The 22,388-nt window shown below is 43.0% G+C and overlaps 1 protein-coding gene across 7 annotated transcripts in view; it reads right to left on the reverse strand.

Moving 5' to 3' along the window:
• Positions 1-22,388, reverse strand: part of SPSB4 (splA/ryanodine receptor domain and SOCS box containing 4) — a 209,914-nt gene that overhangs the window by 165,916 nt on the left and 21,610 nt on the right. For 4 of the 7 annotated variants that reach the window (XM_045031481.1, XM_045031483.1, XM_045031488.1 and 1 more), the window contains exon 1: positions 15,339-15,592. The exons of 1 other annotated variant lie outside the window; for it this stretch is intronic. The gene's annotated coding sequence lies outside the window, so the exon portion shown is untranslated. Of the gene's footprint in view, positions 1-15,338; positions 15,593-15,832; positions 15,993-22,388 lie in introns of those variants that run through there. 2 more of the 7 variants (XM_045031482.1, XM_045031485.1) reach the window with 1 other exon arrangement.

The following is a 22,388-nucleotide window of genomic DNA, read 5'->3' on the forward strand; positions in this document are numbered from 1 at the left end:
CTTTGCTGCAATGGGATTCCCTAACTGTGGTGGGGTGATAGATGGAACCCATATCCCCATCTTGGCACTGGAGCACCAGGGCAGCCAGTACATAAACTGCAAGGGGTACTTTTCAATGGTGCTGCAAGCACTGGGGGATTACAAGAGACGTTTCACCAACATCAATGTGGGATGGCCGGGAAAGGTTCATGACGCTCACGTCTTCAGGAACACTACTCTGTTTAAGCGGCTGCAGCAAGGGATTTACTTCCCAGACCAGAAAATAACCGTTGGGGATATTGACATGCCTATAGTTATCCTTGGGGACCCAGCCTACCCCTTAATGCCCTGGCTCATGAAGCCATACACAGGCAGCCTGGACAGCAGTCAGGAGCTGTTCAACTATAGGCTGAGCAAGTGCAGAATGGTGGTAGAGTGTGCATTTGGATGTTTAAAGGGTTGCTGGCGCACGTTACTGACTCGCTTAGACCTCAGCCAAACCAATATTCCCATTGTTATTGCTGCTTGCTGTGTGCTCCACAATCTCTGAGAGAGAGTAAGGGGGAGACATTTATGGCAGGGTGGGAGGTTGAAGCAAATCACCTGGCCGCTGATTATGCGCAGCCAGACACCAGGGCAGTTACAAGAGCACACCAGGATGCGCTGCACATCAGAGAAGCTTTGAAAACCAGTTTCATGACTGGCCAGGCTACGGTGTGAGAGTTCTGTTTGTTTGTCCTTGATGAAAGCCTGCCCCCTTCATTGACTCATTCCCTGTAAGCCACCCACCCTCCCCCCTTCGATCACAGCTTGTTTTCAAAGGAAATAAAGTCACTATCATTTAAAAACCATGTGTTCTTTATTGATTGATTATAAAAATAGGGAGAGAACTGACACGGTAGCCCGGGTGGGATATGGGAGGAGGAAAGGAAGGAAAAGGCCACTTCAAAACTTGTTGAATGACAGCCTTTTGCTTGGGCTGTCCACTGGGGCGGAGTGGGAGGGTGCACAGAGCCTCTTCCCCCCATCCCCACATTCTTGGGCATCTGGGTGAGGAGGCTATGGAACATGGGGGGGGGGGGGGAAAGAGGGCGGTTATACAGGGGCTGCAGTGGCACTCTGTGATCCTGCTGCCGTTCCTGAAGCTCCACCAGATGCTGGAGCATGTCCGTTTGATCCCACAGTAGCTGCAGCGTTCCATCCTGCCTCCTCTGATCTTCCTGCTGCCACCTCTCATCTTGAGCATCCCTCCTGGCCTCGCATTCATCCCTCCTGGCCTCACGTTGGTTGGCCGCTTTCCTGTACTGTGATACTGTGTCCTTCCAGCTCATTCAAATGAACTCTTCCACTGCAGGTTGATTGCATTATTTCAGAGAAAATTTCACTTCGTGTGCGTTTTTTTCACCACCTTATCTTAGATAGCCTTCGGGACGGAGGAGGGAGGCTTGAAAAATTTGCAGCTGTGGGAGGAAAAAAAAGGAGAGAACAATGTGTGTACTCTTTCACGGTGAACAACACTATTCACATCACATAGCACATGTGACTTCGGTACAAGGTCACATTTTGCATCTTAATATTGAGTGCCTGTGGCTTTGGTGTTAGAGATCACAGATGCAGGGCGGGGCAATAGAATTCAGCTTGCATGCGGCCATGGTAAGCCATTGTCTTTCGGCTTCTGCGACCTTCATAAAGCAGCGCCCTCCTTTCCCACGTACCAAGCAGAGCCCGTTGAGTGCTGCCGTTTTCATGTTAACGTGCAGCAGCAGAAACCAAACTAACCCCCTCCCCCCAATCCAATTCTCTGAGATGATCACTTTACCCCTCCCCCCACTGCGTGGCTGGTATCAGGGAAGATCCCTGCTAGCCAAACACCAACAGCTCAGCACCAATGCTCGCCGCTTGGCTAACCACAGGGAAGGATTTCTTTTCAGCCACAGGCAAACAACCTCATAGGAATGGACACATCTGTCCCCTTAATTAAAATTTCTGTATTTCAACCAGGTTACCATGAATGATATCACTCTCCTGAGGATAACACAGCGGGATAAAGAACGGATGTTGCTTGAATGCCAGCAAACACCGGGACGATACGCTGCCATGCTTTGTCATGCAATGATACCAGATTACTTGCCACTAGCATGGCGTGGTAAAGTGTCCTACCATGGAGGACGAAATAAGGCTGCGCTGCCCAGAAACCTTCTGGAGGTACTCCAAAAGCCTTTGCAGAAGAGCTTCATGGAGATGTCCCTAGAGGATTTCTGCTCCATCCCCAGACACGTTAACAGACTTTTCCAGTAGCTGTACTGGCCGCGAAGGCATCCCAAGTCCTCAGGGTAAATTAATCATTAAAAAAAAAAAAAAGCTTGCTTTTAAACCATGTGTAATATTTCCAAAGGTACACTCACCAGAGGTCCCTTCCATGGCTTCATGGTCTGGGTTACCGCCTTGGGATGGTTGGGAGGCTACTTCAGTGAGGCTAAGAAAAAGATCCTGGCTGTTGTGGAGAGCACACAGCACACTGTTCTCCCCAAGCTCGTCCTCCTCCTTCCAGTTCTAGGAGATATACCTATCTCCAATAATTGTTATCATTTATTATTATTCTCCTCCTCCCCGTCCGCGAAATCCTCAGGTATGGCTGAGAGTACCCCCTCCTCGGAATCCACAGTTGCGGGGGTAGTGGTGGCAGCCCCCCTAGAATTGTATGCAGCTCAGCATAGAAGTGGCAAGTCTGCAGCTCTGCACCAGACTGTCCATTTGCTTCTTTGGTTTTCTGGTAGGCTTGCCTGAGCTCCTTAACTTTCACGCGGCACTGTACTAAGTCCCTATTGTGTCCTCTCTCCATCATGCCCCTGGAGACTTTTTCAAATGTTTTGGCATTCCATCTTTTGGAATGTAGTTCTGCTACCACGGAATCCTCTCACCATACAGTGATCAGATCAAGTATCTCCCATACAGTCCATGCTGGAGCTCTTTTTCGATTCTGGGACTGCATGGTCACCTGTGCTGATGAGCTCTCCACACTGGGCAAACAGGAAATTAAATTCAAAAGTTTGAGGCTTTTCCTGTCTACCTGGCCAGTGCATCTGAGTTCAGATTGCTGTCCAGAGCGGTCACAATGGTGCACTGTGGGATAGCTCCCAGAGACCAATACCATCGAATTGCGTCCACACTAACCCTAATTCGAACCGGCAATGTCGATTTCAGCACTACTCCCCTCGTCGGGGAAGAGTACAGAAATCAATTTTAAGAGCCCTTTATGTTGAAGTAAATGGCTTTGTTGTGTAGACGGGTGCAGGATTAATTCGATTTAGCGCTGCTAAATTCGACCTAAACTCGTAGTGTAGACCAGGCCTAAGGAAGGTGATATAAACGCGGGAGAGGGTGGAGCTACTTTTTATGGACACCCAGCCAGCCAGCTAGCTGTAAAATGCCTCTTGGTAGCTGTTCTCTACTTGCTTTACCTGTAAAGGGTTAAAAAGCCTCCCTGCATAGGTACCAAAAAAAAAAAAAGGGGGGGGGAAGCACCTGACCAAAAGAGCCAATGGGAGGGCTAAAACTTTTTAAAATTGGGGAAAACCTTCCTGTTGTCTGTTGTTCTCTCATTAGAAAAGGTTCAGAGAAGGGCAACTAAAATGCTTAGGGGGTTGGAACGGGTCCCATATGAGGAGACATTAAAGAGGCTAGGACTTTTCAGCTTGGAAAAAAGGAGACTAAGGGGGGATATGATAGAGGTATATAAAAATCAAGAGTGGTGTGGAGAAAGTGAATAAAGAAAAATTACTTACTTGTTCCTATAATATAAGAACTAGGGGCCATCAAATGAAATTAATAGGCAGCAGGTTTAAAACAAACAAAAGGAAGTTCTTCACGCAGCGCACAGTCAACCTGTGGAACTCCTTGCCTGAGGAGGTTGTGAAGACTAGGATTATAACAGGGTTTAAAGGAGAACTAGATAAATTCATATAGGTTAAGTCCATTAATGACTATTAGCCAGGATGGGTAAGGAATAGTGTCCCTAGCCTCTATTTGTCAGCCAGTGGAGATGGATGGCAGGAGAGAGATCACTTGATCATTGCCTGTTAGGTTCACTCCCTCTGGGGCACCTGGCATCGGCCACTGTCAGCAGACAGGATGTTGGGCTCGGTGGACCAGTATGGCTGTTATGTTCTCTGGGCTGCAGGGACACGGAGCAGCAATGCTATAAGGAGGAATGCTGTGTAAGGCTTGAACCAGGTATTAAAAATTATCTTCCATACCTAGAAGGAATCACTGAGACAGGGAATGTTTAGATAGATGCCATCAGGTTTATTTCTTTATTTTGACTTGTGGATCTCCTCTGTGCTAACCCCAGATGTTTTTGTTTGCTTGTAACCTTTAAGATGAATCGCCAAAAAGCTATTTTGGGTGCTTACTTTTTGGAATTGCACCTTTAAAAATCTAGCAAAAGTCTAAGTTCCAGATATATTTTCTTCCTTTTTGTTTTTAATATAATTTATCTTTTTTTAAGAAAAGAATTGGATTGTTGGTGTCCTAAAAGGTTTGTGCAGGTGTTCTTTAATTAGCTGGTGGCAACAGCTAATTTCCTTTCCCAGCTCTTCCCCGGAGGGGGGTGAAAGGGCTTGGGAGAAATTCCCAAGTGCTCCTTCCTGGGATCAAGGGTTTTGTTTTTTTTTTGCATTTGGGTGGTGGCAGCGTTTACCAAGCAAAGGTCAGAGAAAAGCTGGGAGTGTAAAACAAGCCAGGAGTGGCAAGTATTAATTTTTAAAATCCTTGCAGGCCCTCACCTTCTGCACTCAAAGGGATTCAGCCTTGACAGAAGGCAACAAATATGAACTCTCTCTCTCTCTGGGCCCTGGACCAAACAGTGACCCATGCTAACATTCAGCACCTCAATTGCTACCCAAATTAAAAGCTGCCCCACGGCTGCCCCTGCAGCAGGCAGCAACATGTCCTTACATTTAAGATGAACTCCAGGGATATATGTTAAATGAGACTTGTACTTTGGGGGGAGGGAGCAATTCTTCATGATGTGCAAAGAGAGCCTGAGAAGTAAGTGGTAGGATTAACATAAGAATAGCCATTCTGAGTCAAACCAATGGTCCATCTAACCCAGTATCCTATCTTCCAACTGTGATGGGTGCCTGATGTTTCTGAGGGAATAAACAAAATGGCATTCGCTGGGTAATCCATTCCCTGCCACATCTAGTTCCAGCTTCAAGCAGTCAGAGGTCTAGAGACACCCAGAACACAGGGGTGCATCCCTGACCATCTTGGCTAATAGCCATTGATGGACATATCCTTCATGAACTTAATTTTTTCTTTAATCCAGTTATATTTTTGGCCTCCACAACATCCCCTGGCAAAAGTTCCACAGATTGACTGTGCATTCTGTGAACTGTTGCCTATTATAATAATTTCATAGTTCTCATGTTATGTGAAGGGTAGATAAAACTTCCTTATTTACTTTCTCCACAGCATTTGTGATTTTATAGCCCTCTATCCTATCCCCCCTTACTCATCTCTTTTCTAAGCTGAACAGTCACAGTCTTTATAATCATTTTTATTGCCCTTCTCTGTACTTTTTCCAGCTCTGTTCCTGTTTTCCTGAGTGTTTCCACTTTAGAAAAATCAGGGATGTCAATTCTGGTCTTTCTTGGTTTTGCTGAACAACTTTATGTTAAGACATGTTTGTTATGAGCTCTTGACCTTAACTGAAAGGCTGAGAACAATGAATCTTTAACACTTTGGCTACAAGACAACTTTGTTAGTCATCAACATTGAGCACACAAATCAAGCTCCAGCTTCTAGTGCTCAACCTCAAGCCGCTACACATCTCAAACCTTGTCTCCCAAGACCCACCACTACTCCACAGACACCAGTCTTGTCTCCTCCCCATTCCAGTCTGTGCATTTTTCCATTCTACCATCTGCAGATTCAACATCCCTTCTATTCTGCATAGGCCTCTTCCTCAATTGTGCCCGTAAGAAATGAGATGATCATCAGGTTCCACTCCTCCCCAAGTCTAAATGGTACCATAGACCTCTGAAATTCCCAGTGCATCCTGTTGGCTTAAGTCTAGATTGAAGAATGAAAGCACCTTGGGGCAGGTATTCCATTTTTGGATAGCATACAGCATTGAACACACTGTGTCAGCTCTAAACAAATTATAATAAAGCCACTATTCAAGCTTAAAGAGAAAGGATTGCTATAATTGCAAAGTAATTCCTCGCTGCCCCACCAGGTAGTATTCCAAAAGTTTGTTCATCCGGCAGCCAACCAGTGAGTCTATGCCACCCCAAGCAGTACCTATAATCCTACACTGAAAGAGGGCCAGCCCAATGAGTACATCACTCCCTATCTCCAAATGATGAGAGACAGTCCTTAAGGTGCAATGGAGGAGTTTCCTCAACTCAGAGTGATCTTCTATCAAGCATTTTTTTTTTAGCAAGCTGTGAACCCAGAGCTGTTCTGGTGCTGGTTCTAAAGCTGCATGGTAGAATCTAGTCAACATATTTTACCAACAATCCATATGAAATAAGATTTCATCTTCCAAAAGAAAAACATTAAAAAGTTAGCAAGAAAGATGCATTTTATCCTCTATATCAGGTGTGGGAAAACTTTTTGTCCTGTGGGCCACATCTGTGTGTAGAAATTGTATGGCGGGCCATGACTGCTCATGAAATTGGGGGTTCCTGGCCAATGGGAGGTGTGGGGGGTGGGGAGGAGGCACTTGGGGTAGGGACTGCATGCGGAGCCCCCTGGCTGCCCCTACCCATAGGAGTCAGAGGGGGGACATGCTGCTACTTCCGAGAGCTATGTGGAAAGCCCCCAACCCTGATACCCAGCAGAAGCTCAAGGGCCGGATTAAAAGGTCTGATGGGCCAAACGTGGCCCGTGGGCCATAGTTTGCTCACCCCTGCCTTATCTGAAAGAAAGTTAAAAATACTACTTTAGAGAGTAATACTATGGCTTTTGAAAAAAAAAAAAAAAAGGGCATCTGGCTGTGACAACATCTTTTCCTATAGCAGTATGTACATCAGCTAACATCAATATCCTGCCTAGCAATCCATACTTTGCACCAACAGTCTATAAAATTAATTTTAAAGAGAAAGTTTAACACACACCAAAAATTGTGGTGAGCGGGGTTGCAAACAGTGTGACAGGGATTTATAGTTAACAAAATTACAAGAAAAATAAGTGCGTATGAGAAGTCACTCTTAGGCGAGTGGCAGACAACAGCAATTTGACCAACTTTAATGTATACACACATACCTGATACATCATTTGAGAGCTTATTATGTCTACTTTAAAATGAGATATGATGTGGAGCTGTCAAGTGGTACCATTCCCACAGAGAGGATAAAAAAACAAAACGCCATAAACACGTCAGAAGTGAATGCAAATATTTCAAAGTAGTCATTCTTAATTTAATGACTATGTATTATTTCAAGACAAAATTGGATTTTTGTGACCTCAAAACATAAATCTAAAAAAGTATAACAAAATCCAATACATTTCAATGATACCTAGAAATGTCACAAGCATTATTGCTCGTGACATTCCTAGTCAACATCATCTTGTTCATCATTATGATCTCTGTGAATGTGCGCTTACTGTTGGGGCGGTACCAAATTATTATGAATTACTGTGGCTGATATGAATGAATGTGATAAGCATGAGTTTGGCATGGATTAGTACGTCTGAATTTGCTAGAGAATTCTGGGAGCAGGATTCTCTTAGCGTCAGATAGTTGGTGAAAGTGCTGAAATTGCATTTAAATGATTAATAAAAGCTCTATTCGTGTGTAAGTTTCAACATCAAACTTTGGAATAGATCAGCTGTGGGGACCAGCTCACCAGATAAAGAAAACATAAAAATACGTGATCAATGAGCCTGGTACAGGCTGACCCAGGTCAAAATGATCCTCTGGATGGCATCACGCTAAGAGCTCAAGTAAATGATTGATGAGAGGGTAAACTTTGAATGAGCTTTGATCTGTGTCTGTTTTGCAGCCCCCTCCTTCCAAAATATTAATGGTAGAAAACCAGTAATAAAAAACACCCACTGGGCATATTTTTGGGACACGCGACTCCTTTGAGAATAAAAGCTATAAATGCTAAGCAGAGTACATTAGGTTTCCCAATTAACATTTAAAGAGGCGACACTGTAAGACAGAAGGCCTTGGGGTAACCAAGACCCTGCTACAAGGGACATTTGATAGACAAAGTACCTGAAAGGGGAGAGAAGAGAAGAAAAGAAGTCTCTGTCTACCTGTTTTGTTTGCCAATCAGGATACTGTGTAAGGTCAACATAGTTACTGAGGGCTTGGCTACACTTGCAGATGTGCAGCGCTGGGAGTTACAGCTGTGTTCGTACAGCTGTGTAGGGAAAGCGCTGGTGTGTGGCCACACTCACAGCTACCAGCGCTGCAGTGTGGCCACATTTGCAGCACTGTTGGGAGTGGTGCATTATGGGCAGCTATCCCAGCATTCAAGTGGCAGCAACATGCTTTTCAAAAGAGGGGGGTGGGGTGGAGTGTGACAGGGAGCGGGGAAGAGAGAGACAGTGGATTTTTGGAGCCGACACCGTGTGTCAGCTCCCTGCCTTGCAAAATCTGAACATTTCCTCAACCCCTCATTCACTCTTGACTGCAAATAGCCTGCAGACCAGATAAGCAGCTGCTCCAATGGACTCCCTTTCTCCCCCTCCCCCCGCTGTTTCTCTCCTCAAGCAAACACTAAGCTGTAGACATTCATCCCCCTGCCTGCCTCATTCACAGCAAGGTAGTGGGTTATCTCAATTGATTGTTCACAGTCAGTTACATCGTGCTAGTAAGCCTTACTTTTACTGCTTGCAGGGGCGGCTCTAGACATTTCGCCGCCCCAAGCATGGCGGCATGCCGCGGGGGGCGCTCCGCCGGTTGCCGGTCCCGCGGCTCTGGTGGACCTTCCGCAGGCGTGCCTGTGGAGGGTCCGCTGGTCCCGCAGCTCCACCGAAGCCACGGGACCAGCGGACCTTCCGCAGGCATGCTACCGAAGGCTGCCTGCCTGCCGCCCTCCCGGCGACCGGCAGAGCACCCCCCGCGGCATGCCGCCCCAAGCACGCGCTTGGCGTGCTGGGGCCTGGAGCTGCCCCTGATGGCTTGTGTGATTTCCCCCCCGCCCCCCCCATCAAATAAATTACTATGCATTAAGCATATTGTTTCCGAATTTTCACTGGTACTGGTAACAATCCGCCCAGCTGTGGGCCGTTAAAGATCCATTTCAACAGTTACTACAGTTTTCATTCCCTTTGTCTATACACGGTCCTGTGCAGGGAAGATTGTGCTGCAACCACTATCAGTACAGACCAAAATAAAGGTCTCATAGAAGCTCAGATGCCATTGTGCCCTTGAAGAATAAAGTTCAATATCCACATTTTTCTAACCATGTTGCAATGCTGATCCAGTATCTGCTTTAATTACGTGTGAAGACAGTCTAATCTTTGTTTGGCAAGATGCTCTTTTGACATGCTCTTCAAAACTATCCTCACATGGTGGGAGTCTGGCCAGTGACTTGTCCTTCTTGATTGCCAGTTTGAGGCCCACGCAATTTGTCTCTCTGTGGGACTCCTTTGCTTTCTCAGTCTCAGCACTGCTAGCAACTTCTTTGCTGCCACAAGAAATTGAGGCTTTTCTGACATGCTCTCCAACAGATTTTTTCCCCCCAGTATCAAATAGATATGGCACAGTCACATCCTGTCAATACATGTGCATGAGGAAATATGTTGCAGAAGTCAGGAACGAATGCATCACGAATTGTATGCATAGGTATGAAGCAAGGACTGTCAGTTTTGTGGTAACAATGCCTGTTTCAATCCATAGGTTATCTAGGTGTTCCTTTTTTGAAAGTATAGAACAGCAAACAACAAAACATCTGTGGCAGGTCACCTAATTGCCATGGTTTCTTTGACACCAAGAGACCCAAAAGCCATACTGGCATATAAAGCATACAGAAGTATCTTGTGTCTACTTCCTCTGTACTGCACAAGTCTTGGGAGTCTTCATACACTTCTACTGATCATGGGACTTTGCTATTTCACCACTGGAAAAGCCTCAGTAGTGTTTGCATTGAGTTTGTGCCTGCACTCCCAGGTGCATTTTGAACCATATAGTCAAAGGAAAAGGAATTTTACAAGCGATAACTTGTTGGCTACCACATTTAGAAACTTTTTCCATGGAGGCATAGGGTGTCCACTAATCACCCAATATGTCTTGCATCCAACCTTAGACCCTGCCTGGCACCATCATTCTGCAGTTTTCACAGAAGTATTGTCGTCATATCTGTCAAACTCTTGAATTACAGAATTAGCTTTATCGAATCCTTTTAGGGCCTTTTATTCAGCAGCCAGTTCACCAAATGTGTGGAATTTGTCTCCAGCCATGATGTGTGTGACAGCCACTGCATTTCTGATGATATAATTCAATTTCTTCTTTGCATGGTTTTAGCTCATGGATTCATTCAGTTTGAGCGTCTAAGCTAATGCCCTAATTCATTGTTCCAGCAGGATGGAAGAGGAGCATAGAGACAGGTCCTACTGGACTAAGCACAGTTGCCATTGAAACATCATCTCTGCATCTCACTAAGGACGGGGCCTCTGGGGAAAACGGTTTCTGGACTGATAGTTGCTGTGATTGTCCCTCCTTTGCCAGACTTAAAAAAAAATTGGACTTCTTGACCATATCAGCAAGCGTTTTGATGCCAGACTTCTTAACTGGCCGCAAAAGCTGTCTCCCCATCAGAATCAAGTGCATCTCTTCATTTGTTCTTCACCAATATCTCCTATTATACATCTGATGTTACATGCAGTCCAGTAAATATGTTGATAAGCATGTCTGGATGTGATTCAGGGTCAAGTGGGTTGATCATATTGTTGATGACATGGTTGGTAAGAGTTGTAACATGCTCTTCATCCCTCTTCAGTGCAGAGGCAAGGCCTTGTTTGTGGACTGGGTCTTCTTTCTCTCATAGCTTTTGCAGATTTGTAATCTTAAACACTAATACTGACCTGTGCATAAGTGTCACGGAATTAAAAAGCTAGTCTGTGCATGAAGTATTAGCCTTTGAAACATTCAAGAAACTAGCTTTTTAATTAAAACGTTCTACCAGGCAGACTAGAGATACTACATTGTATGTACAAAAGCTTACAAATGGAGAAGTATTACATTAGGAATTCACTCTACTCCGATATAACGTGGTCCTTGGGGGCCAAAAAAAACCAAACAAAAACACCTCTCACCATGTTATAGGTGAGGGCACGTTATATCAGGGTAGGGAGAGGAGCCGCTCCCCGCCCCAGCTCATCTCTGCCTCCTCCCTGAGTGTGCCGCCGCCGTTCCACTTCTCCCTCCCCTCCAGGCTTGCCATGCCAACCAGCTGTTTGGCCCGGCAAGCCTTGGGGGCCGGGGGAGGGAGGAGAGAAGCAGAGCGGCCGTGGCACGCTCAGGGAGGAGGTGGAGATGAGCGGATTGGCGCAGTAAGCCTGGGAGGGAGGAGAAGTGGAGCTGCAGCACGCTAGTAGGAGGTGGCAGAGCGGAGGTGAGCTGGGGCGGGGGGACCCCGAGGAGGGCCACAGCAAGTAACGGGCGGGCGCAGAAGAACTGCTTGCAGTAACATGAATTCAGAGGAGACACAGTAGGGCAGCCTTGTCCCCCAGAGTGCTGCTTTACCACGTTGTATCCGAATTTGCATTATATCAGACTGCATTATATGGAGGTAGAGGTGTACATTTATATCTTTCCCCTATGCAGTACTAACTGTGAGCACACAGTCTACTACTACTGGTGCACAAGCTTCAGTGAGACTGATCTGGCCAGCAAATTTCAAATTACAAATACAGAAAACTATTTAATCATTTATTAGATACTTTGACAACTAAGAACTTGATTAAGGTCTTGAAATTAAACAGTAAAAACTGTAATCAGTCATGTTGCAGTCTTTCTGGAGTGATAAAAAAAAACACACTGATTTTGGGTACCATTGTTCAACCTCACCTGCAAGCTTACGGCACCACTTCACATTTCCACATCATATTTAGTCTGAACATACATGAAAATAACCTTTCAAATGATGTATGACATAGGTGTGTGTAGTACAGGTACATTAAACTCAAAATAGGGTCCTTTATCGAGAATTACTGCATGCCTATCTGACAAGTTTTAACCCAGAGCAAATGTTTACATTTTAAAAGATAAATCCTCAAGTATGGTATTCTATGGAAATATGAGACATTTAATTGTGTGTACGCAAACAGCATTTTTACATTAATTTTGATAAGACAATATTGATTTAGTTCCAACTGGCCAATCTTAAAACACGGGTTTTATAATGGAAACCAGGAAGAGAAAAACCAAAAAAGCCTGCCTCATTACATATTTACATAGAACATACCTGGTCTTTTCTTTCCATTATACTCTAGTAGTGTATTTTATTTATGTGGCTCAGCAAGAGAAATCTAAATTAGCACTGCCAATCTAAAGAGGGTTTTGTCAGTATGTCTCCCATACAACTCAACAGACATGAGTCAAGATTCGTGTCTTAGATCACACAATAAAGCAAAGCATCTCCACAGAATACCAGCCATGGCTCCTCCATGTTGTAACTTCTTCCTTGGCCTGAAGCCAGGATTTGCAAGTTCCACTAAACTTTATGTCAAAGTTTAGTGGAACTATCTTGGGAAACTTGGTTATAGCTAAAATACCTTTACATTTCCTTTTATTTATTTTCTATTAAGACGGACAACATATCTACATTACCATTGTTTAAGCTGGAATTTACAGTTCTTAGAATTCCTCTGAAAGCCTTCTTAAATTTGCACTGAAGCAATGTTGCCATAGCGCAAGGGGATTGTAAGTGAAGGATGTCAGCATTGCTGTAGAGAGCAGTCAAGCAAGCTAAGTAAAAGAGACAGCTAAACATACACTATGATTTACAAGACTTGAACCTGGTAAAAACATGCCCTTATTTTAAGCCAAGAGGAATTTGGTAGAAATGTTTTTAACATGAGGTTGCTAATCATTCTGATCAAGGTCTTGTAACAGTGAAAGGCTAATCAGAACTCAGAACCCCACAGTCTGATTTTAACCCTACCAGGTGCATTACTGCAACATTTTAAGAACAAACTAGTCATAAGGGCTAGTCACAAGGTCAGTAAAATTCAAGAGCATCTCATCATCAAGATAACCATCACATGCAACCCTCTGTACAATCCATGAAACAGTTCCAAGCTCCACTGTAATGCTTTCCTCCCCTGCAGAAGAGAGGACGGAGTGTTAGTGACCTACACAAAGAAGTGGAACAAGCAGTGTCTGTGGAGGAAGACAAGCCAGAAATAGTTTGCTCAGTTTTGGTACATGGAAAATCCATTACACTAAGTTTACAAAGCAACAATGAAGTCTGACAAGTTATTGAGTTGCTTCATGTGGACTAGCATGAGAGATGGTCTCTCAGAAATTCTTATGCTACAGGAAACTTATGAAATTATAAAAGACAGTCATAACAGCCTCAACAAAAATTAGCAATTTTCAGCTGCTCTAGTCAGTGTATATGTCTTAGTTAGTGCTGTATCTTCATTTGGGCACCTCTGTGCAAGTGAGCACAGCATGACTATTATAAAAGAATTTCCCAAAAGGGAACCTCATATCACTGTATCGCACCAAAACACTGAGGACTACTGAGCAAGAAGACTGAGGATAGATGAATTTAAGTGAAGTCTGCAAAGAAAGAAGAAATAAGGTCAGGAAAACACATGCATTAGGGACGGGAGCTGCCAAACTATTGTTCCTGGATGCCTCTAAACAGGTAAATGCAGAAGTTCAGCTCTTAGTTTCACAAGCTTGCAGTGCATAAAAGGTACTTACAGTACAATCCATCTGAAGACCTCCAAGTGCTTCAAAGGCATTAATAAATTAAGCATTAGCCCCACGGTGATGTAGGGACATGCAGATGGAGAAATGGAGACAGAGAGGTTGCCCAAGGTCACACAACAAATCAATGGCAGAGACAAGCATATATAAGCTAGGTCCCCCCACCTCCCAGTTTTGTGCTTTTGCTATGAGAACACACTTCTGTTAACAATACTACTGTACACTTTATAAAACCATTGCCCCATAGTTTTTTTTTAAAAATGAATTCACGTTTAACTTTATTCTGTCATCAGCACAAAATAAGTCTAACTGCAACTCTCATGTTCCTGACAGACTGCTTTTGTTACAGAAAGGACATTAAAAATGCATCGTGGCTTGACATGCACTGCACAAACCAAACAAACATTAGTTGCAAGCTTAGGAATAGCCCTTGGGGGAGGATGTTATTTTTCTAAGGATAAACTCTTTCACAATGCAGTGTTATCTTGTTATGGATAGTTTCTGTCACCAAGGGCAATAGAAGCATTGTGAAAAATTGGTTTTGACTAGCACTCTGGGCTGCAGCCAATATCAAATTGGTAACCAAAGTAATAACTGATCACGTCTAGATTCCGGACGCTTCTCACCCCATAGCAATGTGTAATGTATATTTTACAAAATACAAGGGAGAAAAAAAATTAAACACGCCAAATGTCACATCAACTTTACCTACTGATCTTAAACTAGAACGTTCCTCCTCCTCCAGAATGAATGGGATTCTACGCTTGAGGAATTCAATAGGAAACAGTGTGGCACATTATTCAAACAGCTTTTATGGTTGCAAAAAGTATTACTATTCCAAACGAGGATCAGACCAATTTCGAAGAACATCCTTGCCAGAAGTTTTTAAAAGTAGCAACAGGGCAAACTGATTGCATACATTTCTTCACTGGAACTCACACATAGCATAAAAACTTGGGTTTGGTTACTGACAAAATTATAACTTGTGTTACTTTTGCCAAAGAGACTTAGAAAAATTTGAAATATTAAAAGTAGCTCAGCTGAAGTCTCTTTTGCCTCTAAAAAAGTCATTTTCTAAATGTCTAAAAATATTGCACTGATCACAATCTGCCCTATAAACAGATTTTTGTTTAATCTGGGATTGTTTGAGCCCCACCAACATCTAAATTCACAGCCAAGCAGCATAAATTTATGGAGTTTGTTTGTTTTTCACATTTTTTGTTGTTGTGAAAATCAAGACCACAATTAAACATGAATTTTACAAGCATTTCTGAAAGGCAGAAGAACGTGTATTACTATTATTTCAACCACAGATACAGGGGTTTGTTGTTGCTCGTTTTTAAATACTAGTTTCTAAACTTGTAGCCACTGTTTCAAAAACGTACATCACAAAACATATCACGGAATAAAACAACATTCGTAATCAGTGGAAAACATTCACCTTTCAATAACTTACCATAAAAATACTAAAAGCACCTCTTAGGCTGGTCCGTTATGGGAATACAAAATTCCAGAGGGAAAGGTCGAACCACAAGTAAACAAAACAAAACAGAAAAGGGAGCTGTGACTCGCAAAAGTATTTCCTTAAACAATATTTTCCTCTTGAACGGCAACTGATCTAAGCTTCCAAACTCTGGCAGCTGTAGTTTAGCACGAGCAAATCCTCCCGAAGAGGCAGGTTTAAAAGCAAAGATATAGTCGAAGGCTGCTTAACGAAGTGTTAGATAGCCACATCTGTGTGGTGTGCGCTCAGGCTCCAAACATACAAGCCAGCGGAAAGACGGGGGGGAAAACACTTCCTTACTCAGTAGGATACAAGCTTGTAATAAAAAATCGAAGCAACCCAGCATAGCCAGGAAACACTTCACAACTGTTCCCGCAGAAAATGTACCGTCACTCCCCACAGAAGAAAACTGGCCTCTGAACACCGTCCTCCTGCCCTTTGCAGACCTGGATTTGTTGCTCCTTCAAAGGCTAATTTACTTCATGCCTCGGATTCCTCTTTCTGTCTCTCCCCTCCAGAGAGACAGCCCAGATGGGAAGAGCCTGCAGCTGAAGCGAGGGCAGTGCCCCATCGGGAAAGCTGAGCCTGCTGATCTCATCACTAAGGGCTACTAATCCAATGACCAGGGAATTAAGAACAGATGGTGACGCCCCTTCCCCCAACACCAGCATTACCACACAGACGCCGAAACGCACACAAGCCGGAGCCTACCAACTGGGTAGAGCCCCCCTTGCTGTTGCACAAACTGCAATTCCTCGCACGCTTTCCTGTGCATCTCTGGCTAGAGCTCATCAAGAGCGCTCTGAATTCACTGAGCCAGCCCAGCCCTGCATTATTTAACCCCTTGGGTCACAAAGGATGCATGGGATCCTCATGTGCAACCAGTGGTGCTGGAATTAGGGGTGCTGTTGCACCCCCTAGCTTGTAGTAATAACCAGGGCTTAAATTCACCCAGAGCCCACGGGAATGGAGCACCCATAAATATTTTCAAACAAACCTGTGGGCAGGGCCTCAGCTCCACGGGAGGCACTGGCACACCTCCCTCCCGGACCTGCAAGGCTGAATCCCTGAATCCCAGGGAATCCGCTCCCCCCTGGACGGGACAAATAATAATTACGAATTTAAGCCTGGTAATAACAAACACCAAATAAATGTTTTCCATCAGCAGCAGCACCCCCACTATAAAAATTAGAATCATAGAATTATAGAATATCAGGGTTAGAAGGGACCTCAGGAGGTCATCTAGTCAAAATTGTTCCAGAGCCCCTGTGTGTAACTTCTCCTTTGGCACCTGAAGATTTCTGTTTGTTTAAACACACAACCTGCCTGTACCAGAACACATTGTTGACATGAACTTTAGAGGTCTGAGTGCCCCTTGCCAATGCTCCTGCAAAAGTCAATGGAAGCTAAGGTTGCTCCAGCACCTCTGAAAAATCACCCTACCAATGTACTGGTGTGGAGTGTAATAAAGAGTAGGAACAGGAAGGAAAGCTTGCAAATCTATCCATCCTTACACCCCACCCTCTTTGTCTGTAAGTGGCCTGATTAGGCTATGATCCTGGAAAGACAAAGTCACTTAGCTTTACTGATAAGTAGTTCCATGAAAATAGAAAAGAACTATTCACATGGGGTAAAGGTAAGTACATGTGATATGTACATTTTTGTAGGATTGTGGCTTCAGGTTTTAAGCTGTTGGAACAGAGACTGGTCTTTTCATAGGCCTACATAGCTCCCAGCAAACTTTTTGATGCTAAATAAACAAACTCCTCCTAAATATGGCCCCAATCCTGCACTGTGATCTGTTCAAGCAAACTGTATCACTGACTTAGAATCCACTGCTGTGCATGTGCAAATCACAGTGCAAGATCTGGGTCTTCCCTCCCTCCCTCCAACACTGTTTTTATTAATTCCATTATTTAGTTAAAATGAAACCCAATGTTTTGTGATGCTAATAATGGCTTTAATTCAAAACCCCATTCAATAATTTGCATATGTGCTTTTTTCTCCACAGTTGTGCCTGACTAGCAAGTTGAAACCTTTTCTTTCAGATGCGAACTTCACTACTATTATCCAGACATTTGTCACCTCAAGACCAGGTGATGGACTAAGGAACCCTCAAATACAGAAAAAAAGTCTTTGAAATAATACACATCTTAAGGTTTAAAAGAATTCTTCCTTGTGTGCTGGGACAATAGAAATTCAAAGGGGTCAGGACATATGGTCTTTTTGTGGATTTTGCTGTATTCTCTGGGATCTAAGCTTTCTTTTTCTTCCCTTTTTTTAAAGTGACATTCTTAACCCTACTGGTGGTGATAGCCTTCCCAATGTAAACTAATGCATTTTTTTCTACTGGAATCTCCAGCCAGACAATCTGAAACAAAAGCAGTAAGAAGTGTGAATTTTTACTTTCATCTGAACTGAGTGTTAAACTTTAAAGCCTAGACTGGACCACTTAACTACCAAACTACTCCTCTGAAAGGACGTTTCAGGGCAGCAGGGGTGCAAGTTCTGCACATGCAAACAGTTGAATATTCTGCGGATTGAGAGCTTGCTACTCTCTTTAAAATCAGGGTTCATGTTGTAAACTTCACTTTGTCAATTAAAATCATTGGGGTTAGTAATTTGACTTGCATGAATGTGAGTTTTCCATAACATTTGGTCCAGCTGCATTTAAGGCTGTTCAGTTTTAAATAAACTGATATTTTAAAATAACTCTCTCAGTGTGTTTTGCAGTGATATGTATTTAGGAAAGCAGAGATAAATGAGAGAAAACAAACCTCAACACCCAAAATTGTAGAGATTGGAGGGGGACCGCCCTTATTTATGTCAGCTGCTGTTTGTTTGATAGATTTCATTGGGACATTCCTAGCACGAGCATTAGTAAAAAATTAGTGAAAGTCCATATTATTGGAAGGGTGTGACAATTGAGCCAGTAATCTACCATCTATGTAGTCTCTCTCATACAACCAATTAAATGGTTGCATGAAAATTAGCTGTATAGTAAGGGTGGTAGTTGGTTGAGTTACCTCTCATAATACAATGGCATAGATATGTACATTGTTGTCACACAGGTATAATTCATGAAGTCAAAATGGCTGAGAACTTAAAACTTGGACAGTGCCAGACTGCAGACCCCAGCGATGATTGAACCTGGGGATATTCTGCACAAAAAGATCTCTCATCTTTGCCTGTAGCTGTGTCCATCGCTTCACATGGACTCAGACAGACATTCTAGGCTTCAGAGTGACACACAGTGACAATCCAGAAATCTTATTCTGTAGATGATTCACACCATAAATGGGGAAATTGTGAAACAGTTGCAATGTACTCTGTGGGATAGAGGAACAGCCTTGGAACAAATGTCCTGGAACTCCCACAAACGTTTTTAAAAAGCATACAGTGAGAGTTATACTAAGCCTGTATCTCCCCTCTTCCAAAATCTCTTTTTCCACCACTTAGGTAACCACTAGAGATGGATGAAACAGAAAATATAAGAACCAATTATAAATTTAACCTTCTTCTAGGTTTGAAAAAGTTTGGGTAAATATTTCCATTGCTTCCCACTCAAAAACCAGCAACAGGCCTTTGCAAAACATGCTATGACCCTGAGATGAAGCTTTTCTGGCCCAGATCCTCAAAGGTATTTAGGGTCCTAATTCCAAAGCAAGGTAGTAGCCTAAATACCTCTGAGGATCTGTCTCTCTTGATCTCTACTGGTAGGCCAGTCACTGTATTCAAATTTAACTTCTCTGGTTTGACAAGAAAATACATTCTGTGCTCCATCCTTTCCTCTTCTCAGCCTTAAACTGGGCTGTTATTTTTCTAAGGATAAGCCCTTTCACAATCAGTACTATCTTGTAGGATGGATTTGTTACCTGTTTTCTTAGATCATATGTTCTTCCGTGCAGGGACCATGTCTACTACTACATTTGTAATGTGACTAAAACAATGGACCCCCGATCCTAATTAAGGATTGTAGCTTCTATTATAAAAAAAAAAAATCTCCAATGGAAGATTAAAGAGAAATTTTGCAACTCAACAACTTCTTCCCTTTTATCTTCCTAAATATTCTTGGGTACTTAGACCTGAAACTCAGACAACTGAGAGCAATCAGGGAGAAGGGAGATTTGGCCAATACAATGCACATGCAAAATGTACTTTTACTTGAGTGTATAGAAAGTGGTGCTATTGCCTATACTGGTTACTGAGGACTGACACATACTGTTTGTATATGGATAGAAATGATAGACCCTTTTGCCTAGGTCTCTGACTTGGGGGAAAAAAAGGTCATGTTTTAACTAAGAATTTTAAACAGGAATTTGCACCTTGTGTAAATATAGCAAGTTGTGTTTGGAAATGTGTTAGCTGGTCCTGGTCAGCACAGGACAGTATTTGCACACTAAAGCTGTGCAATTTCATTGCGTACATTCTCTATGTAGCATAATTCAACAGTGATTCAGCCCTGTGGTAGAGATGTTTGGAATGCACACCAAAAAAGCTCAAAAAACCCAAGCTTTAAATAATTATTCATTGAGGTTGATAAGGAAATGATCCTGAGAATTTTTCCTGCCAGAATAGAGGTGTGATCAAGACATCTAAAAAGGAAGGTTTAACAAAAATATACACTAGGATAGTGATAGATGACCATATAGAAAATCTTTTCTATCTCCCAAATGGGAGATCACCAAGGCCTGTCAGAACTGCAAGACAGCCATCTAAGAGAAATGAACGTTGTCCACTGCATTTAATTATGAGTAAATAAGCATGAGGAAATTACAGTATATTGAAAGAAATACTTAATTGCAAAAGCCAGTATAGATTAAACTTGACTGCTACTATAGAGAGGATAAGATGGCACAGAACTTCAGCGACCTCCCCTCCCCTACCCTGTAACCATAAAGTTTGTTGAGATTCCTTGCTCGTGTGAAAATTGACACCCACCTCCTATCACTAAGTGTGTGGGTTTCATGTTGACAACATCATAAGCTTCCATCAGCCCTTGAGAGTGGCTATTTCAAGTTCCTAGTTGAAAATAATCAGGACTACACTTAAGTACATGCACCAGGAGTCAATGTGGTTCAGTGAAGGCACTGAATGGAAATGAGGAGCCTCAATACCTTGGAGGATCTGGGCCTAAATGACTTACCCACAGTCACACAGGAGTTTGGGGCACAGCAGAGATTTGAAACAAGGTGTGAACTGTGAAGCTAGTGGTGCCCTACCTCTGGATCATCATCCTTCTTCTCATGGTTGCTCATTATAGCTTTTAAGGCCCAGGTCCTGCAAACACTTATGCAGATCTTAAAATCAATGGGACTACTCACACTAGTCAAGTTAAGCATGTGCACAACTGTTTGCAAGTTCTTTTGTACATCTCATTTTACAGGTTGTTTTAGCAAGATTTGGTCATCCTCTAATAAAATCTTTGGTTTATAACCCTCCTATATGATGAACCTCTCAATGAAAAATAACGAACAGCTTACCAAAGACATGATATTTTAAAAATGAAATACTTTACTGCAAAACTAACAAGGGTATTATTAAAAGAAGTCCCATTACAAAGGGAGCCAAATCAGGAAGTTACACCACCCTCTCAAAAAACAGGATGCCTTCTTTTCCAGCAAACTCTTTTACACAAATACATTAACAATTAAATAATGAAAGTGGTCACCTTTCAAAATTGCTATTTGCTGCCTTTACCATTCTTTTTTAAATGTATGGCATTTGCTATATTTTATACTTAAAATGGAGAACAATCACATCAGCGCAGAAACCATTTTAGGCTGCAATTTTTAAAACTGATGGTAAATTTGGATTTGGACCAAATCTGGCAATTTCATATACATTTTAGTAAATGTGTTGTTTTTTTTAAACCATCCCTCAAGTAGCCGCACAACCATTCTTGTTTCTTGTAGCACCCACAAAGTATGAGACAACTTCCAAACCACAAAGTAGCATAGTCCTAAGCTATGTCTACACTACGCAACACAGCTGTGCTGCTACAGCCATGCTGCTAAAAGGTGCACAGTGTAGCCGCTGTTTGCCAGCAGGAGAGAGCTCTCCTGCCACCAAAATCTTCCACTCCCAGTGAGCGGCATTAGCTTTGTCGGCAGGAGAGCACTCTTGCCGACAGCACTGTACACACCAGCACTTGTCCTCGACAAAATTTTGTCTTTCAGGGGTGGGGGAGGTTAACACCTCTGAACGACAAAAGTTTTGTCTTTCACTTGCCAGTGTAGACAAAGCTCTAGTTTCCAAGAGCTTATGACCGTACATAATAAAAGATATGTTGAGATGCATTTGATAAATTGAGTATACTTGAAATTCAGGCACGCTAGGTTCAGGTAGGAGAAAAACAGATGAAACAAAGTCACAAAGACGTGTAAAAATTTGTCAAATTTGATCCAAAACAAAATTATATGCTCTTGGTTATCTCTAGTGATGACTAAATTCCAAATGACGAGGAGAAAAACCTTCCCTTATTTAGAAAGAAGATACGTATCTACAGGAACAGCTGTGTCACATTACTGTTTAATCTTGACCTGAAGGGACCACCTATAGCAGTGAATTCAGCCTCTGGTTGTTTGGTGCTGGTTCTCTGATCACCAACAAGGCTGCCTGAGATTGTGTCTACACTGGCAATTGAAAGACAAAAGTTTTGTCTTTCAGAGGTGTTAACTTCCCCTTCCCTTACCCCCGAAAGACAAAAATTTTGCGGCGACAAGCACTGGTGTGAACAGTGCATTGTCAGCAAGGGCACTCTCCTGCCAACAAAGCTAACCCTGCTCATTGGGGGTGGAAGTTTTTCATCAGAAGGAGAGCTGACAAGCAGTGGCTACACTGCACGACTTTTAGCAGCATGGCTGTGGCGACACAGCCATGTCGCTAAAAGCTGTGTAGTGTAAACAAAGCCTGAGTTGTGGGTTTTTTTAATTATATGAACTGCTACTAGGAACTGGACTGAGGCCAAGTGCTCATTTCACTGTGCAGAAGTTGTAACAT

This window comes from Mauremys mutica, chromosome 9, assembly GCF_020497125.1.
Source record: "Mauremys mutica isolate MM-2020 ecotype Southern chromosome 9, ASM2049712v1, whole genome shotgun sequence".
Classification (NCBI taxonomy): Eukaryota; Metazoa; Chordata; order Testudines; family Geoemydidae; genus Mauremys; species Mauremys mutica.